Source organism: Hibiscus syriacus, unplaced genomic scaffold, assembly GCF_006381635.1.
Source record: "Hibiscus syriacus cultivar Baekdansim isolate YM2019G1 unplaced genomic scaffold, ASM638163v2 tig00002841_pilon, whole genome shotgun sequence".
In the NCBI taxonomy this organism is placed as follows: domain Eukaryota; kingdom Viridiplantae; phylum Streptophyta; class Magnoliopsida; order Malvales; family Malvaceae; genus Hibiscus; species Hibiscus syriacus.
In genome coordinates this window covers 436,820-452,924 of record NW_024061948.1, presented here as the reverse complement: position 1 = coordinate 452,924, position 16,105 = coordinate 436,820, and the positions used below count along the sequence as shown (strand labels likewise).

The window sequence follows — 16,105 nt, the reverse complement described above, 5'->3', positions numbered from 1 at the left end:
GATTTCATCAAATACTTTTTCTTTTGATTAGTAATGGGCTGGTTTGATTAATTTAGTCATAAAACCCGATAGTTTGAAATTTAATTTAATTGATTTTAACTTTATAATATATTATGTTACTGCTTACTACAGCTGCTAAAGATGCACTTGATTGATAACTACGTCAGTAATTCTTAATTTTGTGGGCGAGTTAAGTCGAATCAAGACGGAAGACGAAGAAGTTAATTAATAACACGGCAATTCTTCCGAATCTGGCCATCAGTACCCCTAAGCTTCCCATTTTCAGCATCGAACCCTTGAAGTCCTCGAAGAAGACCAAATGGTCCTCGGCATAGGAGAGTACTAGTTGTCGAGTTTGATAATCGTCCGTGACAAGCGACTGGTCGGACGGCAGCAATCCCTCCCCAGAAAGAAGATTATCATAATAGTGGTTGTCGAAAGTCGCGGGGCTGACCAGATCGAGCTGCGCAAGCCTCGAGTTCCCGTCCGTTTGTGACGTTAGACAGAATAGTGATTATCCTGTAGGCTAGCTCCGACAGACGATTCACAAGAGAAAATTCGCCCAAAAACCAGAGAAAAAAAGTCTCTAGGGTTTAATAAAATATTATAAAATAAAAAACAATCTTAAAAAGCAGTCCACAAGCCGGACTGTTATAGCAAAAAAATCGTCTTTATTCGAATTTTGCCAAAAATAGCAAAATCCCGAAAATCACTATAAATTGAAATTCGAAATAAAATAAGCAACCTCCCAAAAACTAAATCTAGTGATTCGGAGGAGAAAACGGCAGAATTTGAGGTTGAAAAAAAGGCCACATGGAGCGTAGCTATATGTGGAGAGCGTGCGCGTCGAAAAGAGCTTTTCGGATTGGGGTCTTATGCGCGATTCTGACACCTGTAGCCAAAGTTATGGCCAAAAGACTGAAACATACTCAAAACGACCCCAATGAGGAACATGTCACAATCAATTCCCGCCTTTGCGCTGATCTGCCAACTCATGGTATCTCAGCGCCATCAACGTGCAATCTGACAGCTCAACATCATCTGTCTCGGATCCCCCTGCATCAGTCACCCCGGGTTGGAAAGAACTCGTCCTCGAGTTCAGAGTAGTGTCATCAGGATCCACAAAACAATGACTCAGGTGCTTCACATTAAAGACATCAGAAGTCTTCAAGTGACTGGGAAGTCGCAACCTGTAGCATTATCATTGATCTTCTGCACGACCTCACAAGGTCCAATCTTCCGATCCTTAAGCTTATTATACTCACCAACAGGAAAACGATCACGAGTTAATACAGCCCAAACAAAATCACCAACATCAAAAAGTACCTGACGACGATGATTGTCGACCCGAGTCTTGTACTTGGTATTGCTCTCATGAATGGTCTGTTTCACCTGCTCATGGATACCCCGAAGATACTTTGCCATCTCATCTGCTTTAGGACTGAAACGTCCTATACGTGGAATAGGGGCTAAGTCCAACACCCCGGATGGGTTTTGACCATAGACAATCTCAAATGGGCTTAAACCTGTGGTTCTGTTTTTTGATCTGTTGTAGGCAAATTCTGCCTGAGGCAATGCCAAATCCCACTGCTTCGGCTTCGTTCCTGCCAAACACCTTAAAAGGTTTCCCAAACTTCGATTCACCACCTCAGTCTGGCCATCCGTCTGGGGGTGGTAGGCGCTACTGAAATTCAACTGCGTTCCCAGTTTCCCCCACAGGCTCTTCCAGAAATGACTGATGAACTTAGTATCACGATCTGAAGTGATGGATCGAGGAACACCATGTAAACGCACAATCTCCTTGAAATAGAGATGGACAATCCGGTCATCATCCATAATCTTTCTGCAAGCTAAAAAATGAGCCATCTTGGAAAACCTGTCAACCACAACAAAGATAGAATCAGAGGCCCTTTGGGTGCAGGGTAAGCCTAGTACAAAATCCATGCTGACATCGAACCAAGGAGCTTCAGGAATAGGTAAGGGAGTGTACAATCCCGCATTGGTGAGAACTCCCTTAGACCGCTGGCACACATAACAACGGTCCACATAATGGGCCACATCACTAGTCAACTTGGGCCAATAAAATTCAGAAGAGATAAGGGCCAATGTCTTATCGGCCAAAGTGTCCCTATTATGGAGTTCACTTATAATTTGCTGCCTCAATGAACAATCTGGAATGCACAATTGTAATCCACGAAACAGATACCCATTATGCAAAACAAAATCATGACGGTGACCCTCAGTTACCTCCTGAAATATCCTTCCAAATGAAGGACCAGCTGCATACATATCTGTGAACGTCTCAAATCCTGCAACTTTAGTACTCATGGTGGTGAGAAGTAAGGTACGACGGCTCAGGGCATCTGCGACGCGGTTCAAACTCCCTGCTTGGTGCCTCAGCGTAAAAGTGAATTCTTGCAAGTATGCTACCCACTTGGCATGACGTCTACTCAGCTTGTGTTGGCCATTGATGTACTTCAAGGCCTCATGATCGGTAAACAGAATAAACTCCTTCTGTACTAGGTTGTGACGCCAATGCTTCAGGGACTGAACTATGGCATAGAACTCCAGATCATAAGTGAATAATTTTTCTTTGATCCCGATATCTCACTGAAAAAAGCAACCGGACGACCTGCCTGACTCAGAACACCACCAATGCCAACGCCAGATGCATCACAATTTACCTCGAACACTTTGTCAAAATCTGGAAGTGCCAAAACTGGAGCCTCGGTCATCTTCTGCTTGACCAGTTGAAAACTGGCCTCTGCCTCCTCAGACCACTGGAAATCACGCCCCTTGAGGCACTCTGTGATAGGGGCGATCAGAGTACTGAATTTCTAATGAATCGACGGTAAAAAGACGCCAAGCCATGGAAACTTCGGATGTCATGTAGGTTCTTGGTCTGGGCCACTCCAAGACTGCATCTATCTTTGACTGATCTGCATGAACACCATCAGTAGACACAACAAAACCAAGAAAAGTCACAGAAGTAGTGAAGAAAGACACTTCTTTGATTGACAAACAAGCACTCCGTTTTCAGCATCTCAAAAATAGCACGGAGGTGATCGAAGTGTGAAGTCCATGTCGGACTATAAACGAGGATATCATCGAAGTAAACTACAACAAATTTCCCATAAAAGGCCGCAAGACCTGATGCAAATCTCATGAATGTACTGGGCGCATTGGATAACCCAAAAGGCATGACCATCCACTCATACAACCCTTGTGGCATTTTAAACGCCGTCTTCCACTCATCTCCAGGCCTTATTCTGATTTGGTGGTAACCGCTCTTAAGGTCAATTTTTGAGAAGATCTTAGAACCAGATAGCTGATCCAACATCATCTAGACGGGGAATTGGAAACCGGTACTTCACTGTAATTCTGTTGATCGCTCGGTTGTCAACACATACGCCAAGAACCATCTTTCTTTGGCACTAACAGAGCAGGGACTGCACATGGGCTCATACTCTCTGGATATAGCCTCTCTCCAACAACTCTTCCACTGTCGCTGCAACTCTTCGGCCTCCTTGGGACTGAGGCGATATGCTGGTCGATTTGGCAAACTTGACCCAAGAACAAGGTCAATTTGATGCTGAATATCCCTCATAGTGGTAGTCCAGGAGGAAGATCCTCTGGCATCAAGTTAGAGAATTCTGCTAGCAGCCGCTGCATCTCTACTGGTAAATCTGTATCCACATCTACTGCATTGTTCTCGCAAGGTAGCAAGGCATAGACCACGCCGCCATGCTCAATCTCATCTAAAAACCTGGACATAGAAAGCAGATTAGTATTATGGGTTACTGGGGTAGGAGTAAGTCCTTCCCGCCGGGGTGCCAACAAATCTTTTTTCCCTTGATGCTAAGGGAAATATTCTTCCGTCCATGAATGACACTACGATCATACTGCCAAGGTCGACCCAACAATATAACACGCATCCATAGACACAATCACACCAGGCATTATCAAAATATTTTCTACCAATTGAAAAGACACGAGGCATCGCCTATCAACTGTTACCTCACTGTCTTATTTAGCCATGACAACTTGTATGGCTTAGGATGACGGTCCCGTCTTCAACTGCAATTTCTGGACAACCTCCTCGGACACTACATTCTCACAACTGCCGCTGTCAATGATCATTTTGCAGACTTTATCTGCAACTGTGTAAGTCGTGTGGAAAATATTGGTTCTCAACCAATCGTCCCCTGAATCGCCCTTGGGGGTAAGTAGACTCTTGCGAACGACCAGAGTCTCATGACCATCTCCATACAGCACATCATCAGTCTCATCATCGTCATACACGGGTTCGCCTATCTCCTCAGTCTCGTCTTCCACGTTTTCCTCAATCAACAAATTTTTGCCCTTTTGACTAGCAGGCTTCCTGCAATCAATCGCCCTATGCCCTTGTTCACCACAACGAAAACATCTAATAGTAGGGTTAGAATTACCCTGCGGTGGCTGCTGAGCAGGACGGGACTCTTGAGGGTGAACTGGTCGACTGTTGTGATCGCTCCTGATCACTGGTCTCCTGTTTTCCTGTTTTTCAACAGCAAGTGCACGCTGGTATGCTTCCGAAACACTCCACAATGAATGAAGGCTGAGGACATCTTGCAAGGGCTGGCGTAAACCCCCCAAATATCGCGCCACCATCTGCTCCTCCATCTCAGATAAATCGTTCCGGGCGACCAATTGGTAAAACTCCTCCGTGTAATCATCGACTGATCGCGCGCCCTGCCTCAACGCATGAAGTCGCTGAAATAAGGTTTGCGTGTAGCCGAAGGGAAGGAAGTGGCCCTTCATCTTCTTTTTCATCTTCTCCCAATCAGTGATCTTGGCTTTGCCCTGTCTTTCTCGTGAATGTCGTAACTGTTCCCACCACGCAGATGCTCTGCCCTTGAGTTTGATGGCGATCAGTTTCACTTTCACACGATCGGGGACTTCCTTATATTCAAAATACGCTCCACTTCATTAATCCAATCCACGAATCCCTCGGCCTGTAACGTACCAGAAAACTCAGGGAGATCGACCCGAAAACCGAGGTCTCCATGACGCTCCTCCCGACCACGGTGCTCCCGGAATCCTGCGCCCCGGAATCCTGCGCGATTGTGATATGGGTTTTCGAAAGTGGAATTGGTATCGTGATCAGAGGCCTCACGATCCTCGAAATCCTACGCCGCCAGGCGCTGGGTTAATTCTGCGACTTGCCTCTGCAAATCCGCAATCATCACATCCCGAACGCTGCAATCACGACGTTGGGCTTCCTCATTCGGAACCTACTCACGACGACCACGACCACGACCTCCAGCCATTGAAACTGGTGAAATTTCCCAAGAAGATGTTGAAGCTCTGACACCAACTGACGCCAGACAGAATAGTGATTATCTGTAGGCTAGCTCCGACAGACGATTCACAAGAGAAAATTCGCCCAAAAACCAGAGAAAAAAAGTCTCTAGGGTTTAATAAAATATTATAAAATAAAAAACAATCCCAAAAAGCAGTCCACAAGCCGGACTGTTATAGCAAAAAAATCGTCTTTATTCGAATTTTGCCAAAAATAGCAAAATCCCGAAAATCACTAAATTGAATTCGAAATAAAATAAGCAATCTCCCAAAATCCGGCCTAAATCGGATTTAAATTGACTTCCTAATTAACAATCGAAATATTACCATAAATAGTAAAAAATAACTAAATCTAGTGATTCGGAGGGGAAAACGGCAGAATTTGAGATTGAAAAAAAGGCCACATGGAGCGTAGCTATATGTGGAGAGCGTGCGCGTCGAAAAGAGCTTTCCATTGGGGTCTTATGGCGATTCTGACACTTGTAGCCAAAATGGCCAAAACTGAAACATACTCAAAACGACCCCAATGAGGAACATGTCACAATCAATTCCCGCCTTTGCGCTGATCTGCCAACTCATGGTATCTCGCGCAATCTGACAGCTCAGCATCATCTGTCTCGGATCCCCCTGCATCAGTTTGAGAGCACAATTGCTGCAGGTTTTGAAGGAAATCGACGCTGATATCTGGACCATTCGAGCCCTGAAGCCGCGCGCTAAACGTCGAACATCGAGCCATCCCCTACGTGTGTGCACCTGCAACAAATGTCATTGGCAATGGTTTCATGCTCATTTATGCACTTCAAAACATTTGGGACATGTAAGAAAAACACACTAACACATTTCATATATATATATATATATATATATATATAACACAAGTACCAGAAAGCACAATCATGTCACTTAATGAGAGCCCAACTTTTTGGAACTTGGCGATAAGTATTGGCACTGTTGAATTTGGGCCTGGAATGTTGTTTGCTGCTGCTTCTTTACTAGCACCTAAGCTGTCTTTTCTACCCATTTCCATTCCCAACTTGATCCCCCTGACTGAATACTTAATATGTTCGGTACGGATACGAATTAAATACGAATATGTTCGATATAGATGTTTCCGATTTCTAGAAACTTTTCTTATGTGTATGCAATATGCATGAACTCACGATAACAACAGAGTCTCTGGCAGCAGTTGCAAGAATATCCGCACAAGAAACAGTTTGAGGGCAAACGGATTCCAGCTCCGTTTTAATAGCGTCGATAACTCCGAATCCCCTCAGGGAATTCAAATTGGGCGGCGCGGTTTTTTCACCGACGAAATCCTCGGTATCATCCAACAACACCGAACCATCACAACCCTGCAAAGTCACAACACCCAACATCAATCACACGTACAAATACTATTATCAGTAGGACAAGTTAAAGAGTGACTTGCATTAACAAAGCAATCGTGGAAATGGAGACGAAGCAACGAAGCCGCCATTCTAGGGTCTTGGGACACCGCATTTTCGACGAAGGAGAGATGGATGCGGCCTCGGGGCAGCTGTTTCGATACAAGTCGATCTGCAACACTATGGTAATGTCGTCGACGCATGTTTCGTTCATGGCACGAGCCACAACAATGGAAAGCATTACCATACATAGACATAAAATCAAACTCTTGGTCATCTTTCTACTCTTTTACCACTGACAGACTGCAACTTAAGGGTCACACACACACACGTATATATAGGAGTGGTTGAAATTTTGAATGAAGAAGCAGTCAAGCAATGGAAGGGGTCAAGTTTGTGTATTTCGTCATAAGAGTAACGATATGATACCTAACATCATGTTCTGCTGCAGATTGAAGATTTTGAAGTATCCAGAGCAGAGATTTAAATTGTGATTACAAAGGTGTTTCCGGTTTTATTCCGTTTATCACGATTGCATATATAACAAATACTATTGTAGTTACTGCAGATATTATGATAATACAATAACAATTTTAAACGACATGGTTATTGTTATTCCGATAACACACCGCTATTTAAATACCTGATAAAGAACAACGAAGGACAATCTGCCATTTTTGAATTACTAGTGTTGGGCTTTCAACTGAACCCAGAAAAGTTAACAGAGACTCTTGTTTTTCAGCCTCATCATGTCCAGCAGCAGTGTGGCTAAGGTCTAAGGAAAATTCAAAATAGCCCATGTAACACATTTGAATATGTGATGTGTTTGAATTTATTAAGTGATCTTAGTAATTAAAATAATATTTTTTTTTAGATGGTTCAAATTTAAGTAGTTGTGTACATTATAAATATTCTGAACAAATTCTATCTTATAATCACACTAAATCAATAAAAAATACATGATGAATTAATGGTGAATAATTATTAAATAAAATAATATAAAATTTTAAATATATAAAAGATTACATAGATCTAAAAGTGAAAAATAAAAAATAAAAAGTAATTTAAATATATTAAAAAAAGATTAAAAAGATCTAAAAGTGAAACAGAAAAAGGAAAGGAAATAAAATCATAGAAAAACATAATAAAAAAGTTAAACTTATAAAAAGAAAAAATCTCTAAAATCAACAATTTTAAATAAGTATCAAACACCAACATAAATACAACATTTAAAATAACTTAAACGTGATATAAATGTTTTAATATCTCAAAATCTATAAAATTAATATTTTGGTAAATTATGTGTTTAGTATATAAATTATCAGTTTTGATTCGTTTTAATACCTAAACTTTCATTTTTTTTAATCATACTTAACGTTTAGTTTTTTTTTTTTAGTACCTCATAGTTAAAAGCTCAAAGGTACTGTTTTTTATGAGTAAATTACATCATTTATCATTCAACTATTCTCACTTCTATTTTGGTACTAAAGTTTAAAAATTTTCAATTTAACTACTCAACTTTCAAATTGCTCCTATTTAATCACTCTAAATTGTTTTATTAATAATTTTTGTGACATGAATTTTTTTATTAATAAAAATAAAATTTTTTTGAAAGTTATAGTGATTAAATTAGAAGTAATTTGAATGTTAAGTAATTAAATTAAAAAATTTAAACTTTAGTGAGCAAAATAGGAGTGAGAATATAGTTGAGTGATGAATGATGCAATTTCCCATAAAAAAATTGCCTTTGCACCCATTAAGTTTTTAATGGCGAGGTACTAAAACGAAACAAAAATTAAATGTACGTTAGGCACGGTTTTGGGGAAAAAATGAAAGTTTAGGTACTAAAACAGACCAAAATCGATAATTTAGGTATTAAACGCGTAATTTACCTTAAATATTTTAGATATTAGATTTATATAAATATAAAGGAAATTTAATTAGGATTATAACAAGAACAAATTCATGAATGATGGAATTTATAATTGTGAAAATCCATAATTATCATATTTGTTTTAGAAATGTTGATCCCTTACAACTCAAGACAGCATCTAAGTGCTCAAAATTCAAAAAGACAACGCAGATTGATTCTTCTGAAATATATATATTTTTTCTTTTGAAAATTGGATGACAAGAATGGATGCTCAGCCACATCTACATGCCTCTACAGAAATTAATATACCTTCTTCTTTTTCTTTATTTAATTCCAAAAGTGTATATATATATATATATATATATATATAATCGAACTTATTCTTAGTCTCTTAATTGAACAGATATGTTTAAGCATATTCAAATCTATAACTTTAAGATTATTGTAACAATAACAGTATTAACTCAGTTAATATTTTAATTTACATTGAGACATTCGAGTCTGACCTCAAATATAAGAGCTTTGAATCCGAAATTCAATTTGTTGTACCTCTGGAAATTAATTTTCGAAAACAAACCAGCTCTATGTAAGTTAAGACTCTTGGATAAACCCTTCGTTTATTGGAGTCGATAAAAAGACTTTGTCTTTCGGGTATAGGTTTCGGAATCATCTACAATATGTAGACAAGATTTCTAACAGGTCCACGTGACATATCATAATGAAATCTAAGATGGCTATCATATCTATTTAGCTTGTTAATTACGAATAGTCATAATTACCTTACAATTAATGATCACTATTAATACTCCTCAACTAAGACTAATGAAGGGACAAAACCTTCAACAATTTAAAGATAACCTCTTATTCCTTATGACCAAACTTTGACACAAAAATTTCGATTATCAACCACGACTCTTCGTCCAAATCAAAAATGATGAACCGTTAAAGGTTGATGAGATAAATTTGTTTCGATTAACACTATTCAATTAGTTCTATCGATTGAATATCGTAATATTCTATAATTTTAATATTTGAATCACAATATCTTCATTTAAAAAAATCATAGTGGTTACATCAGAAAGTTTCTTTTTTTTCTTTCTTAGGAAACAAACAAGACTTAGCTTTCTATCTTTTAAACTTTTCAACAATGTCTGAGCGAACCCTATTGAGCCCACCAATTAAGGAAGTGTTCATAAGCACGAGGCAGAAGAGAAAAAATATAAAAAGGAATCCTATCCCTTCTTCCTTGTGACGTTGAGTAAACCAGTCACCAACCTATGTTTACACCATATATAAGTGGATCCACAAAACTATAGTATTTTTATGATTTATATTATTAATGTTATCAATTTAATTATTAAATTTATTTTTATATAATCATTCTAATTTATAAATGAATTAATTCGAGTTAGACATTACAGGGAATGATTCATTCTTTCAATTCAATTTACTCCATTAATAATATTAAAATTTGAATGTTTGAATTTTGTTAGAGATCTATTGCTTTCAATTCATTCTTTCAACTCAGTAGTTGGTCCAACAGTTGAATTTATTAGTATTGTATGTAAAATTTTGAATCTATCTATTTTTTAATCATTTTAATTCAAAAAGACATCTTTTTAATATATCTTAAAACTTAGGATAAAAGAATAAACATGAAAAATATGTTTTTTCAATCATAAAAAGAAAAGTCTAAACAGATAGAGGCTTACAATAAGGTGGTCGGAAAATGTCTCTATCCAGAGGAGGCTGTAATGTGACCGGGTTAATTACAGATGCATTTCAAAGATAAGCAAAGAGGGTCAGCAAGTTTGACAAGAGTGTCGACTGAAAATTTTCCTTCACGAGGTGTCTAAGTAAAGTTAGTCGTCCATGCACGCTGCCGGAGTCTTTGAATTGCTCTTCTTAGAATGGAATATGAAAAATATGTTAATATAATGGTTAAGTTGCAAAGTAAAAGAATGATTATGAATTTTGATCATTTCATTCACAAAATTTTCATCTTCCATTCTAAGAAGTGCGTTAATGTTCCGAATAATTGTGCATGTTTAGTTTACTTTTACTAGTATGGGGTAATTATAAGTTAGTAATTGTTCATAACTTTTTTTAATTATTGAAATGCACATATATCTTGTAGACATAGTTGTTCGAATTCATAATCTTTAGAAAGAACCTTACACATTCTAATCACTGAAATCATTTGATTGGTTCGTATTTTTAGTTTACTTAAATCAACATGCGCAATCCATATAAATAGAAAATGGTTTATGACACTCGGATTATAAGATATTAATGGTTTTAAAAATGAGTAGGCGTAGGGATGAATTAAGAGGGTCGGGTGGATTAATCACCCTCTTGAAATTTTCAAATTCTCTTATATTTTAAATTTTTTTGTTTATTTTTTATTGATGATATATTTTTGTTTCCTTCAAATTTTATAAATTCTCCTTTCAAATTTTATAAGTTATCTTTTAAAATTTTATAAGTTTATTTTCTAACATAAAATCGCTAGATGTATATATAAAGTATAGAAAATGAAAACAATAGCGTCACATTATTCAAGCCAGCTGCTGTATCATGTGTGCAAAACTCTGTCAAGGTGGATCCCCACATTAGAAGAACTTAAATAAAAGATACTAAGAATACCCTTTGGAAAAGAGAGAAAAAAGAGAAATTTTATAGCGCTCACGTACCTTATCTTCATTCCTACATGATTTTTCTTTTTAGTTTTATATTCACAAAATTTAAATAAATTAATTAATGAACTTAGTATGGCAAGTAATGATAGGATTATTTTTTTGTCGGTCCAAACTCGTTAAAAGTAGGTTTAATAAAATTGATATGTTATGTCCATTGAGTTTTAATTTAGCTAGCTTCTTTTGGAAATCGCGAGATTGAACGTGCTTAATTAAAATTACCTACGGTGCAAAGATTAGTTAAAGTATTATATAAAAATATCTGGTATATATTACATATGTTTTTACATATCAATCGGATTAAATTAAATAACATAACAACTGCTTTTTTTTATTATTTTTTGATTCGAGACATCTCGTTATTTGCAATAATTAATATTAACAATAACATTCATATCCATTCTTTTTCAATTAGAATACCGTGTTATGTACCAGTAATGTTGGGTGTAGTGGCAAGACGCGCTGCACTCATAAAGGAAGAGTGAATTCTAAATAAAAATCATAAAATTTTCATAAAAAAAACTAATCTATGTTATATATAATGCAATTCCTTGAGTTATATCTATACATAATACAATACATTACACATTCATGTACTACACCTATACATGTAGGTGTATCGAAAATGTTAGTGCAAACATAACTTATTTCCAACAAGAATATATGCCATATGAAATATTCTTTTAAATGATATCCAAAGGAATGCTTGTAAATAGAATTGTTCTTTATATATATATATACACACACACAATATCTTTATACCTATGGCCATACATACAAGTATATTTGTATAAAAGAAGTTTAATATTTTGGGATTTTATCTGATTCGACGAAATTAATTTTATATACGAAAATCTCTAACCATCTATTTTTAATATCCAGAGATTAAACACTTTTTCCATTCCCTTCCAATTCCATCATTTGTTGAGCCTCCATCTCTTCTTTGATAATTAGAATCAAAAGGAAGATCCAGAAAGGCCAATTAATTGGGAGGAATGGTTGCCCCTCCATGCATAGTATGTAATCCGATGTTGGCTATCAATTTTAAAATACTGATAATATAAATTTATATTTCATTGATCGTATAGAATTTATATACTAAGAATGTATCAAATAGAAATACAAATTATTTGTGAATCATCTTCATCAATTTTACAAAGGCCTATCATCTCCTACATTCATTATTGTAGAAATGCACCCTTTCCCCCCCCCCCCCCCCGTAAGTTACACAATTTGATCTGTCCCCATTACAATATGTATCTACTTTTTCTCATAAGAAAAACCCTAACCCTAATCTATATTCCCATCAATATGCATGGCCGCACACATTGAAAAAGAAAAGAAAGTAATAAAAACCCAATATTTCCATGATTGAATACTTCTCTACATACAAAGAATAACCACAAGAAACCCGAAGTACGAAGCTGATTATTTTACAGAGATGATTAATTAACATATGAATAAGCGAGTTAGAAAACTACATTACCAATGCTAAACACATAACTGATTAAAAAACCCATTTTTTCTACTGATCATCTTCCTTTGCCTCTCTCCTCATCGGTGTAGGAAACAATATCTTGAAGAAGGCCATGGTCTCTAAGTGCTAGAGCTGAAGGGTTCGGATTATGAAAATGAGGTTTCTCTTGGAAGAAACCGTTGAACGAGGGATTATGGGTCAACTTTGAGCTCATTGTGGTCATATTCAATGAAGGAGATGATGTTATATATAGGATGTAATTGTTGTTGCTGATGATGATGATGACGGTGTAGATACTGAGGTTGGGGAATAACGAAAGACGGAACACCGAAACTCGAGGAATCGAGGGCGAATCCGATGGTTCCTCGAGGCATCATTGGACACGGATGCATATGCTGGCCTTCGTACGTCGTCACGACTGTGGTGGATCGTCGGACGATCTCTCAACTCTCTTCTTTACCCCACACCCTGCAGTAGTGCAACGATAATAGCTCCTGGTTTTTTTTTCCAATCATATATTAAATTACCACAATTAAACCAGGGAACAGATTCAAAAAACAATATAATAATTAAACCAAAAGCTGATTCATAGATTTTAGTTAGATTTCAATATATATACACCTGGGATAAGGGCTGTTCTTCACAGCTTTTTGACCATACTTTCTCCATCTAAGCCATCATCTAAGTGATCGATTTCACTTTTGGTCATGAAAGCAAATCTCGGTTCCCTCTGCTTCTTTTGATTCTTCTTTTTAGGTTTCAACCTAAACCCATTAAAGTTTACTTAAAAACAATCGATGAAGTGTATATATATAAGTATTTAACCCATAGCTTAAAGGAGAGAAAGAAAAGCATACGGTTTCTTTGTTTTGTCTTCATCATCCCCATTTTTGTTCTGCTCATCATTTGCGGGTTGTTCATTGGAAGAAGAAGAGATGGAGGAAGAGTTTGGTGTTGGGGTTGTTCAAGACCTCGGAAGATTCCGGCACGGCGGAAGCCGCCGGGGACAAGAGGCTTCCATGGTGGAGGTGCTTGGTGTTATTGTCGAGCTCGTTTAATAATAAAATCGTCGCGGTGGTAGTTGTTAAACACTGCAGCTAGCTCAGCCGATGATGGTGGTGGGAGAATCGGAGACTGATTGAAAGAATCGAATAAAGAAGGAGCGACAAAATCTTGATGGATACCGAGCAAATCCATGAAACCTAATGATCCCCACTTATCACCAGCGGCAGCAGCTTCACATGATGTTCCCACCATGTCAAAGATGCTTCCACCACCAGTAGCGCCACCAAAGGCTGGGGGGAATATCGTCGGGAAATATCATACTCGCCATGGGATTCTCTTGCTTCTTCTCCATACAATTATTCATATTCTCTTGCCTTTGATTGAACTGAAAAAAGAAAGAGAAATGGGAGGATTGTTGTATTGGGGTGTTTCTTTTCAAGTGTTAAAGTGAATGGATTTTTTCTTCTTACAATTTGGAGAACAGCTTGGATTTTTTTTATTCTTTTTCGTGAAGAAGCTGATCGACACTTGCCGGTTAATTGTATACGGTATACAGTGGTAATACTCCATCCATCAAGTCAAAATTTTTTTAATTAATGAATCTATAATTTTATTTTATAATTCAAATTTTATTTAATTTTTTCGAAAAAAATTGAATTATAAAGTATGAGTTGAATAAAGTCGAGTTATTTAAATTTATATTTAAATTTTATTGTAAATATTTATAATATCATGATATTAATTTATTCTAATTCAAACAATTTTCTATAATCATATATATATATATATCTTCATTTTTTTTCATGTGATATTAAGGAAAAACACATAATTGTATATTAAGGATTAACTTATAATATTAAGAATGACAAATTTATAATAATTTAAAACTTTTAGGGGTAAATCCCTTATGTAAATATATATATCATGCAGAAATGAAGAATTCAACTCGAACTTAAAAATTAATATATTAATTACTAAAAATTCAAGTTATTTAAATTTTATTTTATAATTCACACTTTATTTAAAAAATAAAATAAAATAAAAATTATAAAATTATAAATCCAATTGAATAAAAAATAATTTTAAACGATATTGAGGGCATTTATTGATTTTGGACCGCCCTCTCGTTGTTTGGGTCCACTTTTGCGTACGCGTATTCTTAACCGGTTGTGTGTGGACGGGGCTATGTCCTTTTTAGTTCTTTTCGCGGTTCGTCTTTTTAACTTTTTAAATTTTCAAGATATTAATTAAAATTAAATTTGATAACATCAAAATTAAATATTTTATGTAAAAATATATATTTATAAAAAAATTACCGTCAAGGTAAAATAAGATTTATAAAATAAGATTTATCGAATCATTTTGATCTTTAAATGAAATTATACAAAAAATATAAAAATATTATACCATTTATAATAATATTAATTATCATTCAAGTTTTTTTAGTCTTTTTCCTAGTGAGTTTCCTTGTATTTGTGGTCTTGTCCTTAAAGATGCTATAATTTCTTTATAGTGCCTGTAAAAAGAGGGTAGAATTGCACGTTGACTCCCCCAAAAGTTAATGATTCATTTTTCACCCTACATACAAACTTTTGGATTTGATCCTGGTTAGGAGTATAAGTGAGATACTGGTATTAGTAAATAATTCGAGTTCGAATAAAAAAAGTGAATTTGATTTCTGTAAAATCGAGCAAAATATGAACTATCGATCAAGTTAAATTTAAACATTATAATATTCGGTTTGAACGACTCACGAGTCTAATCAAAATTTCTGTTGATATATATTTATTTTTTTTATCATTGAATTATAATAAAACTTATTTTACATGTAAAAACATTTAATTTAAATTCGAGCTCAATTAAAAATCAATTCGGTTTAATTATGCTCGAGTAATTGAGTTTAAGAAAAAAATGATAATCGAACTCATAATCAAGAAGCCTGATTATATCTCGACATGAGCTCAAGTTTATTTTTCTTTGTTCGGTTAAGCTCTAATCAAGTATCGAACTTTGAATATTGAATCGAGCTCGAACTTGTCACTATTCAGACTCAGCTCGATTATATGCTGTCCCTAATTAGGTTAATTTGAATAACTTATTCACCGACCTAATCAATAATTTTATAATAAATAGAGAGAGAATTTATTCATTAATTTATCGGAGGTTTTGTGAACAAATTTAATAAAATAGATCCATATGTAGGAAAAATAAAATAAAATAAAATATTAATATTTATTGATTTTTTATTGTTTGGCCAACAATTGATACGACTTCAATCATAAACTCAGAATTCATTGATTTGTGACGGTTGAAGCATATTCTCTTAATT

At 35.8% G+C, this 16,105-nt stretch overlaps 2 pseudogenes; both read right to left on the bottom strand.

The window, feature by feature from the left end:
* Nucleotides 1-221: 221 nt before the first annotated feature.
* On the bottom strand, nucleotides 222-6,928 carry LOC120159436 (annotated as a pseudogene).
* A 5,579-nt stretch (nucleotides 6,929-12,507) lies between these two features.
* LOC120158525 lies at nucleotides 12,508-14,143 on the bottom strand (annotated as a pseudogene).
* Nucleotides 14,144-16,105: the final 1,962 nt, after the last annotated feature.